Source organism: Cervus canadensis, chromosome 12 (genome assembly GCF_019320065.1).
Source record: "Cervus canadensis isolate Bull #8, Minnesota chromosome 12, ASM1932006v1, whole genome shotgun sequence".
Taxonomy (NCBI): domain Eukaryota; kingdom Metazoa; phylum Chordata; class Mammalia; order Artiodactyla; family Cervidae; genus Cervus; species Cervus canadensis.
Genome location: NC_057397.1, coordinates 18,938,680 through 18,960,870, shown reverse-complemented (window position 1 = coordinate 18,960,870; position 22,191 = coordinate 18,938,680). Strand labels below are relative to the sequence as shown.

The following is a 22,191-nucleotide window of genomic DNA, read 5'->3' as shown; positions in this document are numbered from 1 at the left end:
GTTGAAACGTGGCCACCACCCAGCTAGATGACTCTGCAGGGCTGCAGAGACATGCATGTGCTGGGGCCCAAGCTTGGGTGCCAGTATTTTGTTGTGTGGACTTTGTCTCAAGCTGGAGGGGAGGTTGGCATCTGGGAGTTGCAGGCTCTGGGTCGGGACCCCAGTCCTGCAGAAGCACCGCGTTTCCCTCCTGTGACCATCACTGGACTGTGTGCTGTGTGCATGTGCAGGCCCGGCTGGGAAGGGGAGCTGGTACCCCTAGTAGAGGGATGGGGACCCCCGGCAGCTTGGGATCAGGTGGGCTTCTCAGTGATGGAGCTGTGGGTGGATGGCACCAGGGCTTCATCAACTGTCCCCTGTGTGACCTTGGTGGCAGAGCCTTGTTCCTCGGGTTCAAAGAGGCAGTTCCCAGTCCCAGGTCTTCCAAGAGGCCCCCCAGCCCAGAGAAAGCCTGCCCAGTGCTTCCCACGCTGCAGATAGAGATGAGATCCAATTTTATAAATATAAGTAGATCGTGTGGGGAAAAACAGGTTTGAGTTAGGGAGAAAGTTCTTTATCTTTGCTTAAACAGTCAGATGGGTATTAAGTCCCACAGGGCAGGATGCAGGTGGCTAGGTGACACTCCAGCCAGCTGCTGAGGGCACAGACCCCACCGAGCCCTGGAAGGGGTCTGTGAAGGGCCTGGCAAGGACTGCTGGGAGTCTCTGCCCCATACACGGGGTTCCCCTTTGTCTCTTCTCCAGCCACACCTCCTGGGGTTCACCTGCTCTGTATGCTTTATTTATGACTTCCTGTCTTCTGGAAAGTCACACAGACATGTGCTAACTGGCGGGGCTACGCACGGGGTGTTCGCACCAGGGCACACGTCGTCCTGATTCAGGATCAGGCAGCAAAGATCTGTGTGGCGGCAGAACAAAGGCAGAGGTTGAAAGAATTATTTTGTGTTGGTTTCACTTGAATAGAAAATCCTCTAGAAAGTTTGAACAGTGACCTGGAGACCCAGAGATTTCACACTGATGACATATTCTGTGCTGCCTTCATATCTAGATTAACCCAGGCATTGGTATTTATGCAGTAATTGCTGTGTGGGTCCAAGTTCTACCTTATATATTAACCTCAGGATTGGTTTTTCCTTTGTTACATGGTATAAATCTGGGCAACACATTGTCCTAGTGATAGAATCTAATAATTTCAGACACAAATGATTGGAATAATACTTGCTACTATATAAGAATTTAAAGGGGCCCAGTCCACACTCATGGATTTAGAGTCCATGTTTTGAGAAATGCCATTCTTACTGTCAATATGTAATTCCCAATATCTAATATTAATAATTAGGTCAATTTACTGGCTCACTATTGTAGTATGTATCCTGTTTTGATCTCTTTCAATAAAGTCACCACATACATCATGAGTTTCAAAGGTGATTCCATGAAAGGAGTGTAAGGGACTGATCTGATCAGAAGCCACTGCAAAAAAAAAAAAAAAAAATTTCTATTCTAAAAGGTTTTTCTAAACTTATGCATGTGTGCATGCTAAGTAGGTTCTGTAGTGTCTGACTCTGCCACCAAAGACTGTAGCCCAACAGGCTCCTCTGCCCTTGAGATTCTCCAGGCAAGAATACTGGAGTGGGCTGCCATTTCCTCCTCCAGGGGATCTTCCTGACCCAAGGATCGAACCTTCATCTCTTACATCTCCTGCATTGGCAGGCAGGCTCTTTACCACTAGAGCCATCTGGGAAGCCTTTTAAACTTATATTTAATTGTTGAGCCAGTCACCAGACTCAGCTGGGTGATTAGCATATCTGTGGAGAGCACACGTTTTGCCAAGAGCTCAGGGAGCCTTGAAAGAAACTCCCATGTTAGATCTTCAGGAATGTTTTAGTTGTTTGTTAAATTTCAAATGATTGAATATTAAATTATATAAACTTGCACCTGAATAAATTATATTCAGTGTAAAAAGGGTTAGAACTCAAAACTCATCACTTCCCTAAATATTCACTCTGTTTCACGGTGTCTGGCATCCCTAAGGCCACGTGTGAATCATGAGGCGAGTCAGAGGCTCCTGGACGTGGAGTCCTGCCTGAGCTCACTCACATCTCATAGGTGAATGAGCTGGTCTGAGCTGGGGTGCTGACCCCATAGATGACAGCAAACATCACAGATCAGGGCTTGAGTCCCAAGTGAGGAAAAGAAGAAGAAACATTTATGTTGCAAATGAGACCTGAAGGTGTGTGTTTCTGTGACCATCACACCATGATACAGCAAGACACGTGAGGGCCCACTGCCCCCAGCCCCCCTACCATTCCATCTGGAGAGAAGCCATGCCCCATCCAAGGACAAGTAAGGTCTGCCTCCACCCCGTGTCTCCCCTCTGCCTCTGTGCCACATCAATAAGAAAACACCAGCCCACCATCACATCTGGAACCAGCTGTGAGGTTCCAGCAGAGCCAGCAAAGGCATCCTTTGAGAGTCAGTGGGTTTGTATCAGGAGTGTTGCCTGTCACTGTCGGGCAAAGTGCTCCCAGCCTGAAAGGCAGGCAAGAGGGGCCCCTGTGATGCCACCACAGCTCCTGGGGCAGCACAGTGAGACCAGGGCCACCCATCAGGGGGAGCTGTCCCACCCTGCCCCTGTTCATGAGAGAAGTTCTGAGCAGAGCGTTTCCATTCTCTTCTCCTGTCTTTAGCATCTTCTGAGTGTATTTTTCTAAATTAATAAAACTCTCAATAAGGAACAGAGATCAGGACGAGATAGCTCTGTGATGTTTGCCTCGTACATATGTGGGCTTACCACAGGGTGACCCCCCCCCCCCAGCAGGAATCCAGCAGTAAAATGGTGCCCAGGGCACTCCATCCAGTTTAATGATGCATTTGATGAGAATGACTTCACGTGTCTCATAAACCGATTAGTTATGTTGTTCTACTTCTAAACCATGGTGGGGCTGGGGCTTCAACAGCAGAGGCCAGAGGATCAACTGGACAAAAAACAAAACATGCATTTTTCTTTAAGGATGAAAGGTACAGCGTCAGGATGAATTCAACTGAACACACCACTAAACATCTATCAATACAATAAAATATAAAGAATGTCATGAACAAGCATCAAGGAAAAACATTTGCCTGTTCCAGAGATGTAGGAGGAGTTGACGAGATTTGTCCACATAAAATATGACCCTCTGAGTCTGCCAAGGTCAGCGAGACCCAGGGCGGCCAACTTGGTCTGAACTGGGTTTGTTCGTCCTGCTCATCTGTGCTGGTTCCTCCCTTCTAATATCTCTGCCGCTCTCTTTTACTTCCCCATCGTCCCTCCCTCTTCACTCCCGAGGGGCGCACACCACCCACGGCGAGGGCAGCGTGGTCAGGGTTGAGCACCGAGTTCCCGTCCCCTAATTGGACCCACTATCTCCATCTCCTTGTGGCCCAACTCTCGGGGTGGTGGGAGGACAGAGGCAAGTTTCTCAGATCATCAGAATCACTTTGTTACAAATCAGTCAGAGGGTCGCTAACTGTTACTCATCTTTCCAAATTTCTATTTCCTTCCCAGGTTTTTACAAGCTGGCATCTCTTCACAGGTGAGATGCTGACCAAGTGCATTGGCAGGTTATGGAGGATAAGATTTTGACTACAGTGTAAAATTATATATAGGATGGAGAAAATAAAATCTAAGGCTTTTAATGAATTAATACATTTAAAAGTCTAACAGCAAATATTAAGGTAGGTTAAGCTTCAAATCATCTTCCAAAATAATAATTTCTTCCTGAAGTGAAAGTGTTAGTCGCTCAGTTGTGTCTGATTCTTTGTGACCCCGTGAACTATAGCCCGCCAGACTCCTCTGTCCATGGGATTTCCCAGGCAAGAAAACTGGAGTGGGTTGCCATTCCCTTCTCCAGGGGATCTTCATGACCCAGGGATCAAACCTGGGTCTCCTGCACTAAAGGCAGATTCTTTACCATCTGAGTCACCAGGGAAGCCCAGTTTCTTCCTAGATGTGTTATTGAAAACACTGTACAACTTCTAGAAATACTCTGTGTGTGTGTGTGTGTGTGTTTTTAAGAAATCTTATGTAGTCATGGAAACAGGAATATGGTGAAAAGGAAGAGATCTTTTAAGTCTTTTAGTATAAAATAAAGCAGAGTGAGAAGCCAAAAACAAATGAACACAGAGTAGCTTCTGATGACAAAAATCACAAAAGGAAAAGCTGCAAAAGGATAAATCCTTACTATCACCTTGCTGCTGGGAAGAAACAGTTAAAGTCCCCTAAGTATTTTCTCCCTAAATCCCATTTATCTCATTTTTCTTTATGTACAATTTTCTGAAAAACAAAGCATTTTCCCTGAAAACTTCCCATGCTAGGATTTTCTCTTTCTCCAGGGGTCACTTATTCACATATTGGGAAAATCTGAGCAACATCTGTTCGAGGGTTCTGGCTTTCCGGTAGGATGAAGTGGAGGAAGCACAAGATAATACGCCTGCCCCTGAAAACTATTGGCTCATTTAATTTCAGATCCCTAATCAGCAAAGAAAAATAGCCATTTCTTCACATGACTCAACAAGAAAGGCAGTTGTGTAGAGCATTATTAATTGAGCCTCAATAGAGATGTGCGAGTTTTTCTCCATGCATGTTACACTCTTTGTAAGTCACTCCTCAGACCCATGTGCCAGCGGCTCGATCTTGTCCCCATTCCTTTAGTCGGAGGCGGTCTGTGCATCCTCGGCGACAGATGCTGAGGGCTGGCTGTGTGGCCTCAGTCAGCCTTAGTCCACCTTGGGTGTGGGTGGCTCTCCATCCCCCGAGGACTCCGTGTTCATTCCCTCTCCATCACGGCCCTTACGCCTGGGGAAGTCTAGCAACACCTGAGCTTGGAGGACGGCCGCCTGGCCAACTCAGGACACCGGGGAGGAGCAGGACATAACAGGGCCCAGGCTAGCGGCTCCCCTATCCTGGGCCTTCCACATCCGTGACCATAGGACGTCTATGCAATTTTTCTCCAACATCGAGCTATTTCATTACCTTCTTGTCTTCAAAACTTCATATCTGACATTAAAGTTTCTTTAAAAAAAAAAGGAAAATGTTAAGGGATGTTGAAATTGTGGATGATTTCTGTATATTTTTTAAAGGTTTATTGTTGTGGTGGTGGATCATTTTTTAAATCTTCAATGAATTTGTTACAGTTTGCTTCTGTAGTTTATGTTCTGGTTCTTTGGCCACAAGTCATGTGAGATCTTAACTCCCAAACCAGGGATCGAACCCTCAACCTCCTCATTGAAAGGTAAAGTCTTAACCACTGGATTGCCAGGGAAGTCCCTGACTTCTGTATATTTTAAGGTAGGTGTTCCCTTTTAAATTTTGTTATCCATTTATTAAATGTGACGGAAACAAGAACTTACTTTTGTGACACCCCTGGGGCAGACTCGGAGCGTCTCAGACTGCCCAGCTTGTTCATCAGAGCGTCTCTGACATACCCTAGTCAGGGCTGACGTCTGAGCAGGGCCAGGCAGGAGGTGTTTACACAGACCGTGTCCTGTGTTGCTGTGCGTCGCCAGGGCCGCCTTCTGGCCACTGGCCATCGCTGATGAAGAGAAATCAACAAACAGAGCCTCATCCCAGTTCCTGTGCCGGTCTTGATGACGAGCGCGGCTGCCCAGCAGCCCAGGGGCCGCGCGGTGGGAAGCGTCTCTCTTTCTGCAGGAAACGCACGAGGGCAGGAAGTGAGCCCCGAGGTTAGCTTTCCTCCCCAGCTAACAGGTACCTGGCAGTTTTCCAGATTTTATGACTTCTGTAAGAAAAGTGTACTTTTCCATTGTTACTACTGCAACAATGGTTTTGCCTTCCAATGACAGAATTCTTATCATCTCCTGTGACCCTCGAGTAAGAAGACTGTTCTTTTGTGACACCCACAAGTCCCCTCCGTCAGCAGCGGGATGTCCCACCCATCCCCTCCTCACCCTCCCAACTCTTATGTGAAAAGTGTGGAATCTTACCCAAGCCCAAAGTCAGCGGGTTCTCCCCACCCCACCCCCATCACCCTACTTGGAGAGAAGGGATTACTCCTGACTGTGCACAGATGTACAACTACTAAAAATTTACACCCTGATAAAACTAGCCCTCCATGCCCAACTTGGTGACTTACCACGAAAAAAAGTACTAAAAACCGTCCTGAGTGGATCCTCCCCCTGTGGACAGTCTGAGGCCCTGGCACTCCAGGATCAAAGTTGAACAGAGAAAGAAACCAAGAGAAGTGAAGGAGCTTAATCAGCAACGTCAGTAAGAGGGGAAGTCAGTGCAGGCTTGTTTGAAAGCTGTGTCGACCTCCGCTCACAGGAGGACTCTGTGTATTCTTGGGTGCTGTGCTGCGTAACTTGCGTGTCCTGTTTAATTTGGGAGAAAAGAATTAACAGCTACAAGGAGCCAACATAAGTCTGTGAGGCTTCAAAATGAAGTAAAAGATTTCAAGAGTGCCTCCTGAAGAGAATTCATTCAGAACAAGCAACAAGCTTCTCCACCGAGTGTTAATTATGAAGGAAGTACAGTGATGCTGTGTTTCCATCCATGGCTCCAAGTCAGTGAAGGGTCTTCAAACTCTTGGGGCTCTTCCAGTCCCAGGCCCCCGACACCATGGGAGGAAGCAGTGCAGACTGTAAAGTGCCCGGCCCGCATGCAGCCCGGGAGGGCAGGCATCTCCTTGTTTATTGGCTTGTTGTTTCACTTGAAAGTAATAGTTAATGTGTGTTTACAGGTCTCGCTAGATTCCCAGGTAGCTCAGCTGATTAAAAAAATCTGCTTGCAATGCAGGAGACCTGGGTTTGATCTCTGGGTTGGAGAGATCTCCTGGAGGAGGGCATGGCAACCCATTCTAGTATTCTCGCCTGGAGAATCCCCGTGGACAAAGGAGCCTATAGTCCATGGGGTCGCAGAGTCAGGCACGACTGAGCAACTATGCACAGACACATATATATGGGTCTTACTGCCCGTGGTCCCTATGGGATGATGAGGGGCCGCAAAACACAGATAGGGCAAAGAGGAAGCCCCCCTGCAGGAGGTGCCATCGAAGGGAGGGTCCGGCCAGCCCCCAGGCTCCCCTTATGTGTCTACTTATCTTCTAAACAAAACTAAGCCGACACTCCACTGCTCAAGTGCCCAGCCTCTTGTCACTCACTGTGAGTGACATGTCTCACTGCTCCAGAAAGCCTTGTGCCAGATGAGATAAGGAGGGTGTTTCAGAGCACTTGATTTTCTTTTAAAGTATTCTGATCCACCTGAACATCATGCCCTGGCTGGGAAGGGAACTGTGAATTTCACTGCTGACATTTCCAACCTCCCTTGGTTTACGGGCCCCCACCCATGGCTCCAGGAGGAAGGTAACTGTGCATTAAAACAGGCTCCAGTCCTTGATCCCCAGGATCCACACTTGGGCCAGGGCCATGGAGAGGACACTCGCCTTGGGTTGCTTACTTTCTGAGGCTCTGGCCTCAGCTGAGACTGAAGGGCCAGTTTTCCCAGTGATCTCCTTCCTTAAGAAGCTCAGTCAGCCTCCTATACATCAGTCAAGCCCTGCTCCTGACAACATTGAATCAGTGGTGACTGCCAGCCGTCTTTCCTTTGATAAGATTGACCAGTGTAGAAATGACAGTGACTCTGAGGTGACACTAGCTGCAGACCAACACAACCCATGTCTGAGGACTGAAGGCAATTCGTTAATCTTGGGATTCGCCCCTGACCACGCACAACGGCAGCTGGATGAGTGAACGGAGACCAGAGCATCCGTCCGGGGGCACAGCCTTCAGTTCATTGTGGTCTTTCTTTCTCACTTTAAATGTCCTTAGCCCTGAGGCCTCTTATGCACTTCTCAGGCTCAGTTAAGCTTCCTGGTCTATTGTCTGAAGCATCTTTCTTCTCCTTTAACTACTTGGATATCTCTGGTGACAGGCTGTTACTCCAGGGACAGGCATCACAGGTAGCCGGTCAGGAATGTGACAGAATTGGGAAGGATTTAGTGACAAAAGAGCAGAAGTCATTGGGACCAGAGGAGCTGACATCACAGGGGAAGGTGGGTCACACCTCACAGCCCTGGGAGTCCTGGCAGGCCAACTGCAGGCCCACCCCGAGAGAGAGAGCTGGCCCTGGCAATGGGCGGAAGCTTTGCTAACCATCAACTTTGTCCTCGATTTAGGCTGAGACCCATCAAAGACAGCCCATCCATGAAACTGCCCACTTGCTGCTATTATTAAATGAGAGGAAAGCATTTCCATCCAAAGTGGCTTTGTTAGCCTAAGATTGTTTGCAGATTAATTCTGAAAACTCTCTGCCTATATTTTGATTATCTTCCTGTAACCCTGGGCTGAATTTGCTGATCACTTTTGTTTTGACTGTTCACTTTCTGGATCAAAGCAAAACCACTGAGCTTTCCTCAGTGACCATAGTCTCTTGGGATGGCAGCCTTGCTGGTGACAGGCATGAAGTCGCGGGGCTGAGGGCACATCTGCTCTCAGACACCAGCCTTAATGCCAAGTGCACTTTCCTACCTGCTTCCCTGTCCAGTGGTGTCTGGGCTTACTCTCTGGATCCCAGGCTTCACTTACACCAGCTGAGAAAGTGTTATATGCAGACCACGCTGCACACCCACTACAGGACTGCTGACTGGACTCCCCTTCCCTGGGGACCAGAGCCTCGGCCCTGCCCTGGGGTTCTGCTGGGTCCCCTGGCCTCCCAGCTCCACAAGGATACAGACAGTATCGGACAGAGCAGACATGCAGTTGTAAGGACCCGGTGGAGAAAACTTTGCTCCCAGTACACCCCGACGGCGAGCTCTACCCTGGAGTCTTCACAGCAGGTTTTAAACCCCCGACAATGAGTTTATAATGGAAAAACTGCCGGACCACAGAGACGCTGCTGTGATGTTTATAAGCACCTTTCTCTCTCCTAACACCCGTGCTCATCGCATGGGCCTCCCTTCTCTGTGTAAACACAGAAGACGGCCTGCTTCTCTCCCAGATGGTGGTTGCCCTCCTCCATCTGCAGAAGAAAGCAGGCCCCAGGAGGCTGAGGGGCGCCCCCCACCACCTCCCTACAACTCCAGCCTGGATGGCACTGCCTCCCTCCCTCCTGGCTGTGAGGTCAGCCAACCTGCACATCCCTGAGTGTTTCCTTAATTATTTCCCTTCAAGGATGCACCTGAGGGGGTGGGGGTGACTAAGGGCTGCAGACAACCTGTGAACCATGGGGTCTGACAGAATCTGACCATCAGGCCAGGCTTAAATAAACAGGGGAGAGGCCATGCACATCAGTGAAAGGCCCCTCGGAGGCTGACAGCTTATCTGGTCCAACACAAGTGTGTTTCCAAGGAGATGGACCACATAATAGAGATGAGGAGTGACAAGGATTTCCTGAGTCTTCCTGCCTGGCCACCAAATCCCCCGGAGCTGGGATCTAGGAGGTGGCAGGGCAGCCTGCAGGTTACAAGGAGACAGAGGAAAGGAAATGCCTCCTCCTCCGGGCAGGCGTCCAAGGAACCAGTGCCTCCTCCTGACTCAAGTCACAGGGGGTCACATCTGGAGGGTTGGGGCAGGCGGGCTGAGGCAGGAGCAGCCATGGCCTGGCAGCCCCCCTAACATGGGGTCAGCTTATGCCCAGCCTCTTGGCCTGAGATTTTTCATCCATAAATGGGCCAGGGGTCAGAAGCCAAGACTTGGATGGTCAAGGAAGGAGGAGGGACATCTCCGTCCAGGTGAGAGAGTCAGCTACCACCTCAGAGCCAGAGATGCAGCCCTGGGCAGGTCACAGTGGGACCCACAGTCCAGCAACTGTGTTCACGCAGGAGCTGGGCCACCCGACCAGACCAGTCCTGTCCCTGGGCCCTGAATCAGCTAATGCAAGCCCATGTTTTGCAGCTGGTCTATATCCGAGGAGTTGATTTCAGATAACCCTGCAAAACAGGAAGCAAAGGCTATAATTTTATAGAACTATTTAGCCATCAACCCACGAAGAATAACAATCCTAAGATTCTTTAGTGGAAGGAAAAAGACTCAGAATTTAATGTTAGAAGTGTTACATATCTTTTCCCTGTAGTTTGTCAGTCTTCACTGGGGCAGACATGGGGGAAGAGGAAAGATCGAAAGTTGCCCAAGCAAATAAGTAACTAAAAAACCCCTCAGACCACCCCCTACCCTCAAGACAAAGGTGACATGGTGAGAAGTCAGTTTACTTCACTCTGTAACACATCTTTCTTGAAGGAATACAGAAAGGCTCTTTTGGCAATGTCAAAGTGAAAGCTAATATAATCGTTGAACATGAAAGAAAAAATTAGAATAATGGAGAGAAGGTTGGTCCTTTCCCACAGCATCGCGGGGCCAAGGGCAGAAGTGCCACGTGATGGGCTGCACCATCCACACTTGGGGAGGTGGGCTCCAAGGCAGGACCACCCATCTGGCCTGCAGGCCGAGCTCCTCTTCCCTGACACTGCCCAGCCCCCCAAGATAGCCAAGAACACTGCACATAAAATCCCCCTCATTTCTACACAAACTGAATCTGAACACATCTCAGCAGCTCTGTCTGTCCTGGAGCAAAACCAGCCATCCAGGGAGCGCCCAACCCAACCCGAGCTCGTGGATGCCGGCTGAGGCCCCCAGAGCCGCCGGCCGTCCTGTCCAGCCATTAAACACATGCTATTGGGCCTGGCATGAAGGTGTTGCATGAGAGAAAGAGCCAGAAAACAGCCCTCATAGACAGATGGCTCAGCCCGCCGACTGTACTCTGCACCTCTCTAATTTCTGCCATCATTAATCACGTTCAAAGTTTGCCTCTGAGAGCAGAGTAGGGGCGGGCATAACCCCTGGCCCTGACAGTCCTGACACTCAGAAAACTCCCTCCTCTGTCAAAAGGTTAGAGGTCAAAGGTCAGAGATAGTTGAGATGGACGCTGACTGTGAGCCCAGCCTGGGCAGTCACTTCCACATCCTGAGATGGAGCCTGGTCTGGGTCTCAGCGGAAACCCAGGGAGGGCGTCTGGAAGTGCATCTTCTGTGTATCCACAACCTTCATTTAAGGAGAAGAAACACACCAGGACCACGTGTGGCCCTGCACGCCGTGTTATAGACATGACCATGGACTCAGGGGCACAGCGATGAGGCCCCAGCAGCGCTCAGCCCCCCACCTGCCTGGTCTGAACCCCAGGGGCCCGGGGACTGGACAGGCAAGACGTCCCCACAGCACGACCCCCAACCTCCCGCCTGCTGTATGTCACTGCCTCCTTTTCTCAGAACTTCACATTCCTCTCGATCCCAAATAACTCCATCATCATTTTCACATTTTCAGCTAAACGTTTCACTCTGGAGAAATCTAAGTAAGTGTGAGGCCGGGGGTCACCAGGAGCTGGGCAGGCAACCCATGTGCTCCATGTGTCCTGTTTGTGACACGGGAACGTCCCTCATTCACAGCACAGGGGGACACTCTCCTGTCTTCTTGTTCTTAGAAAAACCATCCTTCTGTCAGCAGGGGACAGGGTCTGGTGAAGAAGCCAGGGGCTCCTCTCGTCTGATGGGCAACCAGCCCAGGACAGTAGGCCTGTCCCGTCTTCCCAGAACCTGACCCACGGTCAGGCAAGGAGCAAGAAAGTCATTTAAATGTGCCCCACACTAAGGCTTCCACCCTTCCCCCAACACAGAACAGCCTCCGAACCAGGTGGGTCTCTACGGTTGGACCCCTGTGCCCCCAAACAAAAGAGCAATGGGAAGTCACTATGCTGATAATGTCCACATCTAAGTTTTTTCCTTCAACACACTGTGTATCTCCCAGGACAGTGTGTGGGGGACACTGTGACAGAGAAGCCAACACAAGTGACCTAGACACCGCGTGCAAAGGAGAAGGTCATGGTCACTGTTAAGTGGTGAAAGTTCATGGAAGCAGCAAGCCCCCCACCAAATCCTGGGCTCAGGGCCTCCCAAAGCATTTGTTAGCTTTAACCAGAAAAGTTACAATCTTCTAATGCAACTTGAAATCACTTTGTATAATGTTCTAATATGGTTTTCCTCACATAGAAAAGCACTGAAACCCCACGCGACCCTTGTAACAGCCAAGGACACGCCCCACAAGCCCATTATCAAAGGACAGCCATGCTCCCAGAGAACCTCATTTGGGTTTGGCGGTGCCTTTGATGTGAACGAAATGCAAACCCGAGGGCCCAGCTGTTGGGTGTTGCACAGACACCCCGGGGTCACTGGCTCCATGTAATCTCCTGCTGGAGTCTCGAGGATGTGAGTCAGCCCTTCTCTCTGATGTCACTTCCACGGCCGTCAGCAGCAGCTAGAATGCAGATAAAGTTCTGTAAGCACAAACCTGGCAACGAGACACACTTTCAATTTTGCACGAAAAGACTCAGCTGTCAGACACAGCTGAAACCTCAAGATCAAAATTAAGCAACAACCTGTAGAATGCAAAGGAGCTTCTATGGTGGTGCAAGTGGTGAAGAATCTGCCTGTCAGGCAGGAGATCCAGGTTCCATCGCTGGGTTGGGAAGATGCCCTGGAAAAGCAAATGGCTACCCACTCCAGTATTCTTGCCTGGAGAATCCCAAGGACAGAGGAGCCTGGCAGGCTACAGTCCATGGGGTTGCGAAGAGTCAGACACAACTCAAGCAATTCAGCCCATAGGATGCAAAAGAGAAAGGAACAATTGAACAAGATGTGGGGAAAGAGGAGGAACAGGGTGCATGTAAATGGAGTGAGTCCAACTTGCTTAGGGAGTCACAGGGCACTCTGTTTCTAAGTGTGTGTTGAAAAATACCCTACAAATGTACTTGAGACAAGATCACTTTGTAGCTTTAAAATGTCTCTCTGAAACGGAACTACTCAAACATTCTGGACTAGCATTTGAAATTTAACTTCAGCCTTAACTACAGTAAATCTTATTGCAAAAAGTAATAATAATAATGACACTAGATCAACGGGTTTTTTGGTTACTTAAATAGACTCCAAGTTTTAAACTGTTCACCAAATGTGATAAGGTAAAGAAAGTGCAACAGGTTTATGAAATGCTTTCTAATAATACAACAAATGATTCAGTCCCAAATGTTCTTTCTTTTTCAATAGTTTGTCTACATGTCAGCCTGATTAGGTAGGAAAGCTCCCCACACGCTGATTCTTGTTTAACAGAAGTGGTTGGTGGGTCCATGCTGGAGATGGATCACAGGAGTCCTGCCCATTCTGTGGTTGTGGAGGGAGCTTTGTGTCTGTGTGAAAACATGAGAAGTTTCTGCGGGGAAGGACATGTGCAGGTCTTCAGAGGTGCCCTGAGCTGAAGGAAGACTGAGAGCCCCTTGACCCTTGCAATGCCAGCACCTCAGTGCATCCTGGCTTATTCTGTCTCTGTGCATAATTATCCTTCAGCTGATGTTTGTTGAGTACCTGTGTGGGGTCGTCATGCATCCCCATCCTCAGAACTCTTGGGCTAATTTGGAGCCAGGGGTGGCAAGAGAGGCCAGAGAAGAAGTTCAGCCACCAAGCCAGCAGGTAGGACTTTCTGTCACAGCCCAGGTGTCGGGAAGAGGTGGGGGCCATATCCGACCTGCTCCGATCCGTCACATTTACTATCCCAAGCTGCCCACAAGCCACCATCTTCAGGCTGGGCCTGGGCCCCAGACACAGTTCTGGGGTGCTTTCTGTCCTTGACTTTATTGGTGATGAGATGGGCCATTCCTGCCCCAGACCTGGAATCAGCCAAACCCCCAGGAAGTTTTGGTCTCCTGTCAGGAAACAGTGTTTACAGATCACAGACAGGATGCTAGGGATTCAAAATTCAGTATCTTTAAAGTGATAAAAGAGACTCCAGTTTTATATGAGATGTTTAGTTCCCACAAGCACACAGTTCAGTAAAGGGGGTGTTCCTCGGGGCAGCCAAGGTGATGGGCAAAAGATGCTCAGATCTGCACTGCACCCGGGCCCAGCAGCCTCACCCAGCCACCAGTGGCTTCTCTCCAGTCCAGGCAGAGCGAGCACGTGCTCCTCCAGACAAAGCGGGGAGACGCTCCTGATTCTCCCTGCACACTGCACCAAGACTCACTAAACTGAATGGGATTGCAAGGTGCCCCGGTCATCAGGTAGAGCGACAAGACAGTCCTCACAAATGGACAAGCTTCCTAGAAAATCATCAGTTCATAAATACACAGAGCTGTGGGCTTTCCTGGTGGCTCCATGGTAAAGAATCTGCCTGACAGTGAAGGAGACACAGGTTCTACTCCACAGGTTCTACTCCTGCTCCAGGAAGATCCCACACGCTGCTGGGCAACGAGGCCCATGAACCACAACTACTGAGCCTGTGCTCTAGAGCCCAGGAACCACACCTACTGAAGCCCACATACCCTAGAGCCCATGCTCCACAACAAGAGAAGCCACTGCAATGAGAAGCCCACAACTAGACGGTAGTCCCCACTCACTGCAAGTAGAGAAAAGCCCCCACAGCATCAAAGACCCAGCCAAATAAATGAATAAAGATTATATATATAAAAAAACCACAGAACCGTTTCAAGCACCATATATTTTGATGTAACAGCTTCACATCCAAGAATCCATTCTGGGTAAGTAAAAAAAAAAATAGAGCTTTGAGTGTGTTTGTTTCAGCAAAAAAACATCAGAAACAGAGAGGGGTTTAGAGAAGGAAGAACAAACGATGCCCATGCAATGCGGTAGACTGAGTGTGGCCCCCTGACTCTGTCACCATGGCCAGCAGCATCCAGGGCTTGATCTGAGCCTCTCGTGCCATCCACACTGCATCTTCACAAGCACCGAGGACAAGGCCCCACGTCACAAGGACAGTGGGACAAGGAGCAGCTGGGAGAGGGGTGGGGCCACAAAGCAGAGTCCTGACCTGCTGGCTTCTTACCCCCTACTGTGGGTGGGATCCAGTGACCCGGGCGACTCTGTGCCAGGATGTGGTGGAGAAAGCACGTCTCCTATTCTGTGACTAGACACACACATACTTGTTCACACTTTGGCACAGCACTCATGAAATACTCTTATATGCATGACCACAATCAAAACTCCCCAGTGTAAATAATGTGCATTTTTCTCAAAATCATAAATGGAATTTGCACTTATTTTTGATGCATCTTTCCTTAACCTTTCAGTAGTATATGCTATTTTCATAGTCAAAAAATTGCCATCACCAAAACCTGCTACACAAAGGAAGAGAAGTTGATCCGTGATTTAATTTTGGTTTCTGGATCCAAGTCTGTCTGCATATTAAAGATTTTTAACTCTTAAGCAGAATGCAAATATTAGCAATTTTATTACTCACTTTATGCTTTGATTTTAGGGGGTCTACTTGGCCATGGATGCTGTGAAAAGCTTCCTCACCCTCTCTTCTCTCTGGAAGACCTTGTTTCCTGCCTTTGGATATGTTTTAGAAGTAGGTACGAAAAATCATACATTATTTCAAAACAATGAATTTATTGTTGGGATCCCTGCATACTTATTTCTTTCTGAGCAAAGTTGGTTTATAAAACCAGTTGTTACAGGACTGCTTTATGACAGCTCTTCTAAAATTCCCAATCATTTTTCCCTTTTAGTAATTTGGCACCAAACCTCGGCTGTTTGGAAGTTGTCTTGTTCCCTCAAACACATTTTGGAATGTGCAAACAGTCCAGATAATAAAATTGTGCTGATAACTTGAGACACTAAAAAACAGAGCCCTTCATGACTATCCCAGGTGTCCGCTCCTTCATACACCTTTCTGCGAAGCCTGCACGCCTGAGCTTGGCTGAGCCACCAGCGCGCTCCAAGGCTGGTCTGGGCTCAACCTTCTCCCCAGCAGCGAGTGCGTCCGCAGGGTCTCCATGACACTCAGCTCTCCTGTGTCCGTGGCCGAATCCAGTGTTCAGGGCACTAGATGGGCCACAGTTGTGTCCCTATCAGGGTCTGACCCGCCTAGAGGTCAGCAGGTGATGGCAGGACTTGGAGAGCTGACGGCAGGAGGAAAGGACCCCAGAGAGCGTGGGCCCACTCCCCTCAACGCCTCAGTTCCCCTGCTCCAGGCAGCCTGCTACAGCCAGTGTAGACACCTGGTCCTTCATTATCCTGTCCCCCCCATCCCCCTCAAGATGATCAGAGTAAACATTTTTGGATCCAGTTTCCAGAGCTGTTTGAAAGGTGGGGAGTGAGCAGGCGCGTGTGCACACACGCATACACATGCATGCACACACATGCACACAGACCCCACATCTCCTCCCACTGCAAACCCCGAATCCCAGGGCTTGGACTCCATCCGGCTCCTTTCCTTTGACAAAACTCAGACTGTTGAGAGAGGGGAAATTTGAGTCAAAACAAATCAAACAATTGTGCTGCAGGTCGTGAGGCTGTGTGATTAAGTTGGCCGCAAATAGCACGCGGGGACTGGCCGTCAGAGGGCACGGAGTAAACCCGCTTGTCTTTGAAAGTTTCCCTTTAAAAGAAATATTTGGGTTCCAGTATCAACCGGGAAGCGGCCACCTGCTGACCTTGACTCAGGAAGCAGATAACGCCCCACCACCTGCAGCCCCGGGCCTCCCACTCCGGCCAGCCCGCCCCCCAGTCTCCCAGCTCCATCCGTCCACACAAATTGCAGACTCCCCCACACCCTCTACCCCGAGGACACAGAGCAGCTCTCCTCCCTGCCTTAGCAGTCTACATGGCATCCTCGACTCTGCATAGGAGCACAACAGCGCAGCACCCCCTGCGTCCCCAGGTCTGTTCTTGGACTCCCCGCCCCCACCACTGCCCGAACTACCACCTCCGCTGGAGCAAATGTGAGGAGTAACTCAAACGCAGAGGAACAGCTCTAGGCTCCTCTTGGCTCCGAGGCTGTGCCATTGTTTCTGGGAAGCGCCTCCCAGCTTGAACAATTGTCAGCGTAAGATAGGATTACACCTTAAGCATCCTTTTTGTGTGACTTCAAACTTTTCATGAATCCTGAAGGCTGAAAGAGCCCTGGAACTGCACTCCTTGCCCAGTCTTACCGTGACCAGCCTGCCATGAAGCGGGCAGTGGGCCCCACAGCTTCTCGTCCTGGCATTTCTGAAGAATTTGGGGTATGCTTTGACCCCCTGAAACCATCAAGAAAGAGAGGAAGCTGAACACAGAGGGACATGAGCTTAGAGTCAATGTGATATCAGCATCCTGTCAGGACAGGAGAGGACCTGCTGTGCTGCTTCCTCAGGACCAAGGCTCATGGGTCCCTCTGTCCCCAACCCCGTCCGGAGAACCCACCACCTCCCCCGAGAACGCGCCTCCTGACAGTCGCGCTGTGGCAGAGGGTCCTGCAAACATGACATCACCTTCTAAATATAACAGCAGATTCGAGAGCCACATGCCTACAACATCAGAAAAGCAATTCAAATGCAAAACCAAAGCCTTGCCTTCCAAGTCTTTGTGCGGATTCTCTGTAAATGTGCACCACATGTCGGCTGTTTACAGAGGAGAGGTCCCTGCTCTCGGGATCACACATGTGGCGGACACGCCAGCCTCCCGAGGGAAAGTTTGGGGAGCGCTCACCCGGCGGGGCCCGGGTTCCTGCACAAGCTGCCCAGCGGGTCAGAGCAGGAGAGGCGGGGAACCAACTGAGCCCGAGGCTCAGGGGCCCATGGTCCCGCCCGGGCAGAGGGCACCTGCAACCAGTGATCACCTTCCCAGAGCCGGAGGACAGCGCAAGAGTCAGAACAGATGTGCAGACTCACCGGCTTTGCGACGTTCCCTTGGTCCTACGTCATCGCCCCCTGTGTACACACCTTCATGTACCCACACGTCTACACATACATACACACGCCTGTGCGCACACACACACACCACAGCCCAGGTGTGGTCCTGAGGATGACAGGTTGTCATCAAAGCTGTTGGGGTTTGTGTGGGAATTCAGGGTGGGTCAGGGGGCAGGGGATTGGGGAAAGGACACCTAGGATGACTGGCGCCTGCCCACCTTGCTCTTCCCACCTCCCCGAGAAAGAGGTGCCCGCTTGTCCCTCCCCCACCCCTTCCTACCTGCCCCAAGATCCCCCACACTCCACCCCGGCTGCCTCATACCCCAACCATGCAGTGCAGCCTCTCACCCGCTTTCCTCCTCCCTGTCTTGGGCCTGTCGGTCACTTGGCCTGGGCTCACTTCTAGGACCGCTGATCACCTTCCCCTCCTATTCACCCCTGTCAGGATAAGCAGTGGGCCAGTCACTGTTTTAAGAGCTGGAGGCTCAGAGCTGCCCTCCCCAAGCTTGGGGCCCGGACAGAGGGCACCGGCCTGATGGTCAGAGGCTCTCATCACTGCCTGTGGGTCTGGGCGCGGGTGGGGGCTGGAAGAACTGCTGAATCACCAACTCAGAAGGTGTCTGCGGCTCTGTGTCCTGGGCTCCTAACCCATGTTTCTCTTTGAATCCTGCTTTTCATCTGTAAAATAAGATTAAAACTACTTACATTATAGAGCCCCCATAAGAATTAAGCGAACAACATGTGGAAGTGTTCTATAAGGTGAAAATTGTATTTTGCAAACATTATGATCATGACCAGGAGTGAAGTGAGGATGCAGAAGCAATCTGTTGGAAAAAACAAAGAAAAGAAAACCCAGGAGGAACCCAGTATTAAAGTGTAGCAGCAGCCTGCTCTCTGTGGGGTTCCTCTGGGCAACCCTCAGCCCCCAGCCACAGCCACCTTCTGATCACTCACTAAAATCAAGGCTTGTTCCTCAGATTTCTCACACTGAAGGTCGCTCACCTGAATCAGGTAGAAGAGCTCTCGTCCATTCTCCCCCAAGCTGCTTTCTGTCTCAGAAACCAGGGGCCCAGATGTCAGGAGCATGCCCTTACTCTCTACTGACCCGTCTGAAGAATCTCACTTTAGTTCTAGACTTTTATTATGAAGTTTGAATGAATTCAGAGCTTGAGCAAATATATTTTCTGTCCCAACAGTTGCATTTTTTACAAAAAAAGCTGAAAACAGAAGCCGATAAGGTGAGTTAACTCTAGCATGAAGTGTATGGTAAGGCAGGGGCTTCTCAGGTGGTGCTATAAGAACCCACCTGCCAGTTCAGGAGACACAAGAGACACAGGTCAGTCCCTGGGTCGGGAAGATACCCTGGAGGAGGGCATGGCAACCCACTCCAGTATTCTTGCCTGGAGAATGCTATGGACAGAGGAGCCTGGTGGCTAGTAAGGTAACTGTGTCCTACACAGAAATACACACGACTGCGCCACCCCAGGAGGCTCCTGCCCGGCTTCCTGGCTTCCCCGGGGCTCTCTGCATACATTCCCAAAGGGGAGGAAGATGCACTCCCGTCTGCAAAGTGAGAGATGCTTTAGAAAATGCAACACTGCACACCTGGGGGAAGTGACCGATGTTGCCTTCTGCTCATTCTGAGAGCAGCATCTATCCTTCCCCTCCCCCACCCCCATCTTCTTTCTGCCTATCAGGAAATGTTCCTAAAGTCTCATGTGGGTAGCAGGCTGGCCCTGTAGCCAGGAGCTGCATCCAGTGTGCCTGCCAGGGGCCCACCTCAGGGCCGGGGGATGAGGAGGTCACTGGACGATGCTGCCACCTTACTCAGGTCCAGACCCAGGGATGGCCCAGGGCTGCATGGTGCTGCCACGGCCCCTCTGGGCTGGCGCTCTGGGCCTCTAGGATTAAGAACAGAGCCTGCAGGGCTGAACGTTTTGCCCCACGCCTGGTGGATGGTGAGGGATCCCAGAGCCCAGAGAAACCGAGCTGACGTTTCCCAGGGAGATAAGCAGAGGACAGGCTCCGCAGAGCCTTCAGGGAGCAACGCCAGGCACACACTCCAGAAGGTCCCCAGCCACTCCAAAGATAAAGACATGAAACCCTTGAAGATCTGAATTCCTGCCTAACTTTATCAAGACGGCGGACTTAAGACAAAGAGGCCGTTCAGCAACTCTGGGAAGGAGGCTGCTGTTTCTCAAACTGAGCGGCTCCCGGGGTTTCAGGAAGGGGTCGGGGCATCCGCACTCCGTCGCTCTGCAGCCGGCAGGGCTGTGCTCTTCCACCCACGGGCCTGAGGACCCCCCTATGGAGGCCCTGCGAGGCAGTGCTGGGTTACCCCCCGTTTACAGATGGGGAAACCGAGTTTCAGAGGTGAGGAGACTGCCCGAGTTTGCAAGCCTGAGGCTTGACTGCCCTGCTGTCTGCCTGCTGCCCTGTCTCTGTGTTTAAAGGAGACAGAAACCCACTCAAACCAGCAGAAACAGCCAGGACCACGCTGCGGAGCCCCCAGGCTGACCCTCAAAGTCTGCGGCGCCACCTCGGGCCACACTCGGGCCCTGAACTGAACATCATGAGGGGAGGGGGGGTGGCCTGTGGTGCTGGGAAGGTCTGAGGTTGGGGTGCCTCCAAGAGGAGGAGGCGGGGGAAGGCAGCCTCCCCACCTGAAAGAAAGCTCAGCGCATCTGAAGGTCGGGCAGGGAGGTCGGGTTTGGGAGAAGCACAGACTCACCCCCAAGACCAGAGGACAGGAGGCCAGCCTTGAGCAGACCTTGCAGGCCGGGGCTTTCAGCTGGAAGACACCAGCTTGTATTTTTAAATATTTTTCATACCTTTGTACCTTTACCTTATCAAGAATTCCAAATTTTATTACATGACTACTACCTAATGGCAACCAAGCTTTACATAAAAATGGAATTAACATTATCTGCAGGAATAATCCGCCCTCACAATCAACTGAAGCTCTAAGTAGAAGGGTGTCAAAGTCGGGAAGTACCCATGTACAGTGTGGACTCTGGACAAACACGACTGCCTGGCTTACTTGTTGAATAAACAACATCTGCACCTTAGTCTCTTCACTGGCTCATCAATTCATACCGATTTCTCATGAGTCAGTGCGGACTTACTTACACGTTAGAGATAATATGATTGCAGACGTCTGTTACATCAGTGTTCAACTTTTACGACCCTCCAAGTGATATCAGTCTGCCCGCTTCCCACATAAGACGGGCTTTGCTCTGCGGCTCGGTTCAGCATCACGTATCGCCTGCCTGTCAGGGACATACAGCAGGCATTAGGGATAAACCTAAGTAAAATAACACCCATTCTTGTTCTCACAGGAGGAAAGACACATTGTGTGCTGTGATGAAGGGGAGCTCACAGTCTCTGGAAACTCAAACAGGGGTTCTTAACTCAATCTTGAAAGGGGAGCAATTTAAGTCCAAAAAAGCAGACAATAAAGGATGGGAGTTTGTTTCAAGCAGAGGGGACATAGAATGGGAGTGTGGGCAGAGGAGGCAGCTGAGATTTCTGGCCTGATGGAGGCAGCTCTTTCTAGCACATTCTCATATGAGTCACAATATAAGCCATGGTGTGACCTAAGCTTTCCAGTAGCCACACTAAGAGACTAAGAAAAAATAGGTGAAATCAGTTTAAAATGTTTTTACCCCATTTATCTAAAATATTACCAACTCTACACATAACTGATACAAAATTTACTTTGTTGTTCAGTAGCTCAGTCGTGTCCGACTCTTTGTAACCCCAGGGACTGCAGCTCACCAGACCTCCCTGTCCTTCACCATCTCGCATCATTTGCTCAAATTCATGTCCATTGACTCAGTAATGACATCCAACCATCTCTCACCTTTCATTACCCGCTTCTCCTCCTGCCTTCAGTCTTTCTCTGCATCAGGGTATTTTCCAATGCTCTTTGCATCAGGTGGCCAAAGTATTAGAGCTTCAGCTTCAGCATCAGTCCTTTCAATGAATATTCATGGTTAATTTCCTTTAGGATTGACTGGTTTGATCTCCTTGCTGTCCAAGGGACAGGGACAAAAATGACTAATGAGGCCTTTTACCATCTTTACACCCAAGGAGCAACTCTGCTTGGATAGGCCAGGGTCTGCCGTGAATGTACAGCCCAGGGTCACAGACTCAGGGCCAGGGAAGGGGAGGATCAGATAGGCTGGAGAAGTGAACAGTCCCATGAACGAATCACGAGAAGCGGGGGGAGGGGGGGCAGGGGGGGACACAGGTGGAGAGAGGGGCTTGCAGGGTTAGCGCTATCTGAAGGAGGCTGACACTGGGGCCCAGGAGAAGGAGGTGGAGCTGGAAAGACAAGACCCTGAGGCTGAAGGGTGGGCTGAGTCTGGTGGATCTGCATAGGGAGCTCAGCCAGGGAGCCCAGTGGCAGATAGACAACAGGAACCCGGTCCTCGGTGCAGAGCCGGAGGCTGCAGGAGGCTGGCGAGAGCT

General features: G+C 50.4%; 1 long non-coding RNA gene across 3 annotated transcripts; it reads right to left on the bottom strand.

Annotated features, from left to right (window-relative positions):
- Positions 1-4,045: 4,045 nt before the first annotated feature.
- Positions 4,046-21,558, bottom strand: LOC122450993. Of its 3 annotated transcripts, none has more exons than XR_006272284.1 (6): positions 20,848-21,558; positions 16,981-18,396; positions 15,285-16,279; positions 6,131-12,296; positions 5,388-5,682; positions 4,046-5,049 (listed from the first exon to the last, which is right to left on the bottom strand). It is a non-coding gene; the product is annotated as an uncharacterized LOC122450993 (long non-coding RNA). The 3 variants fall into 3 exon arrangements; XR_006272285.1 differs by having other exon boundaries at positions 15,285-17,067; positions 18,067-18,396; XR_006272283.1 differs by having other exon boundaries at positions 15,285-18,396.
- Between the last annotated feature and the right edge of the window lie 633 nt (positions 21,559-22,191).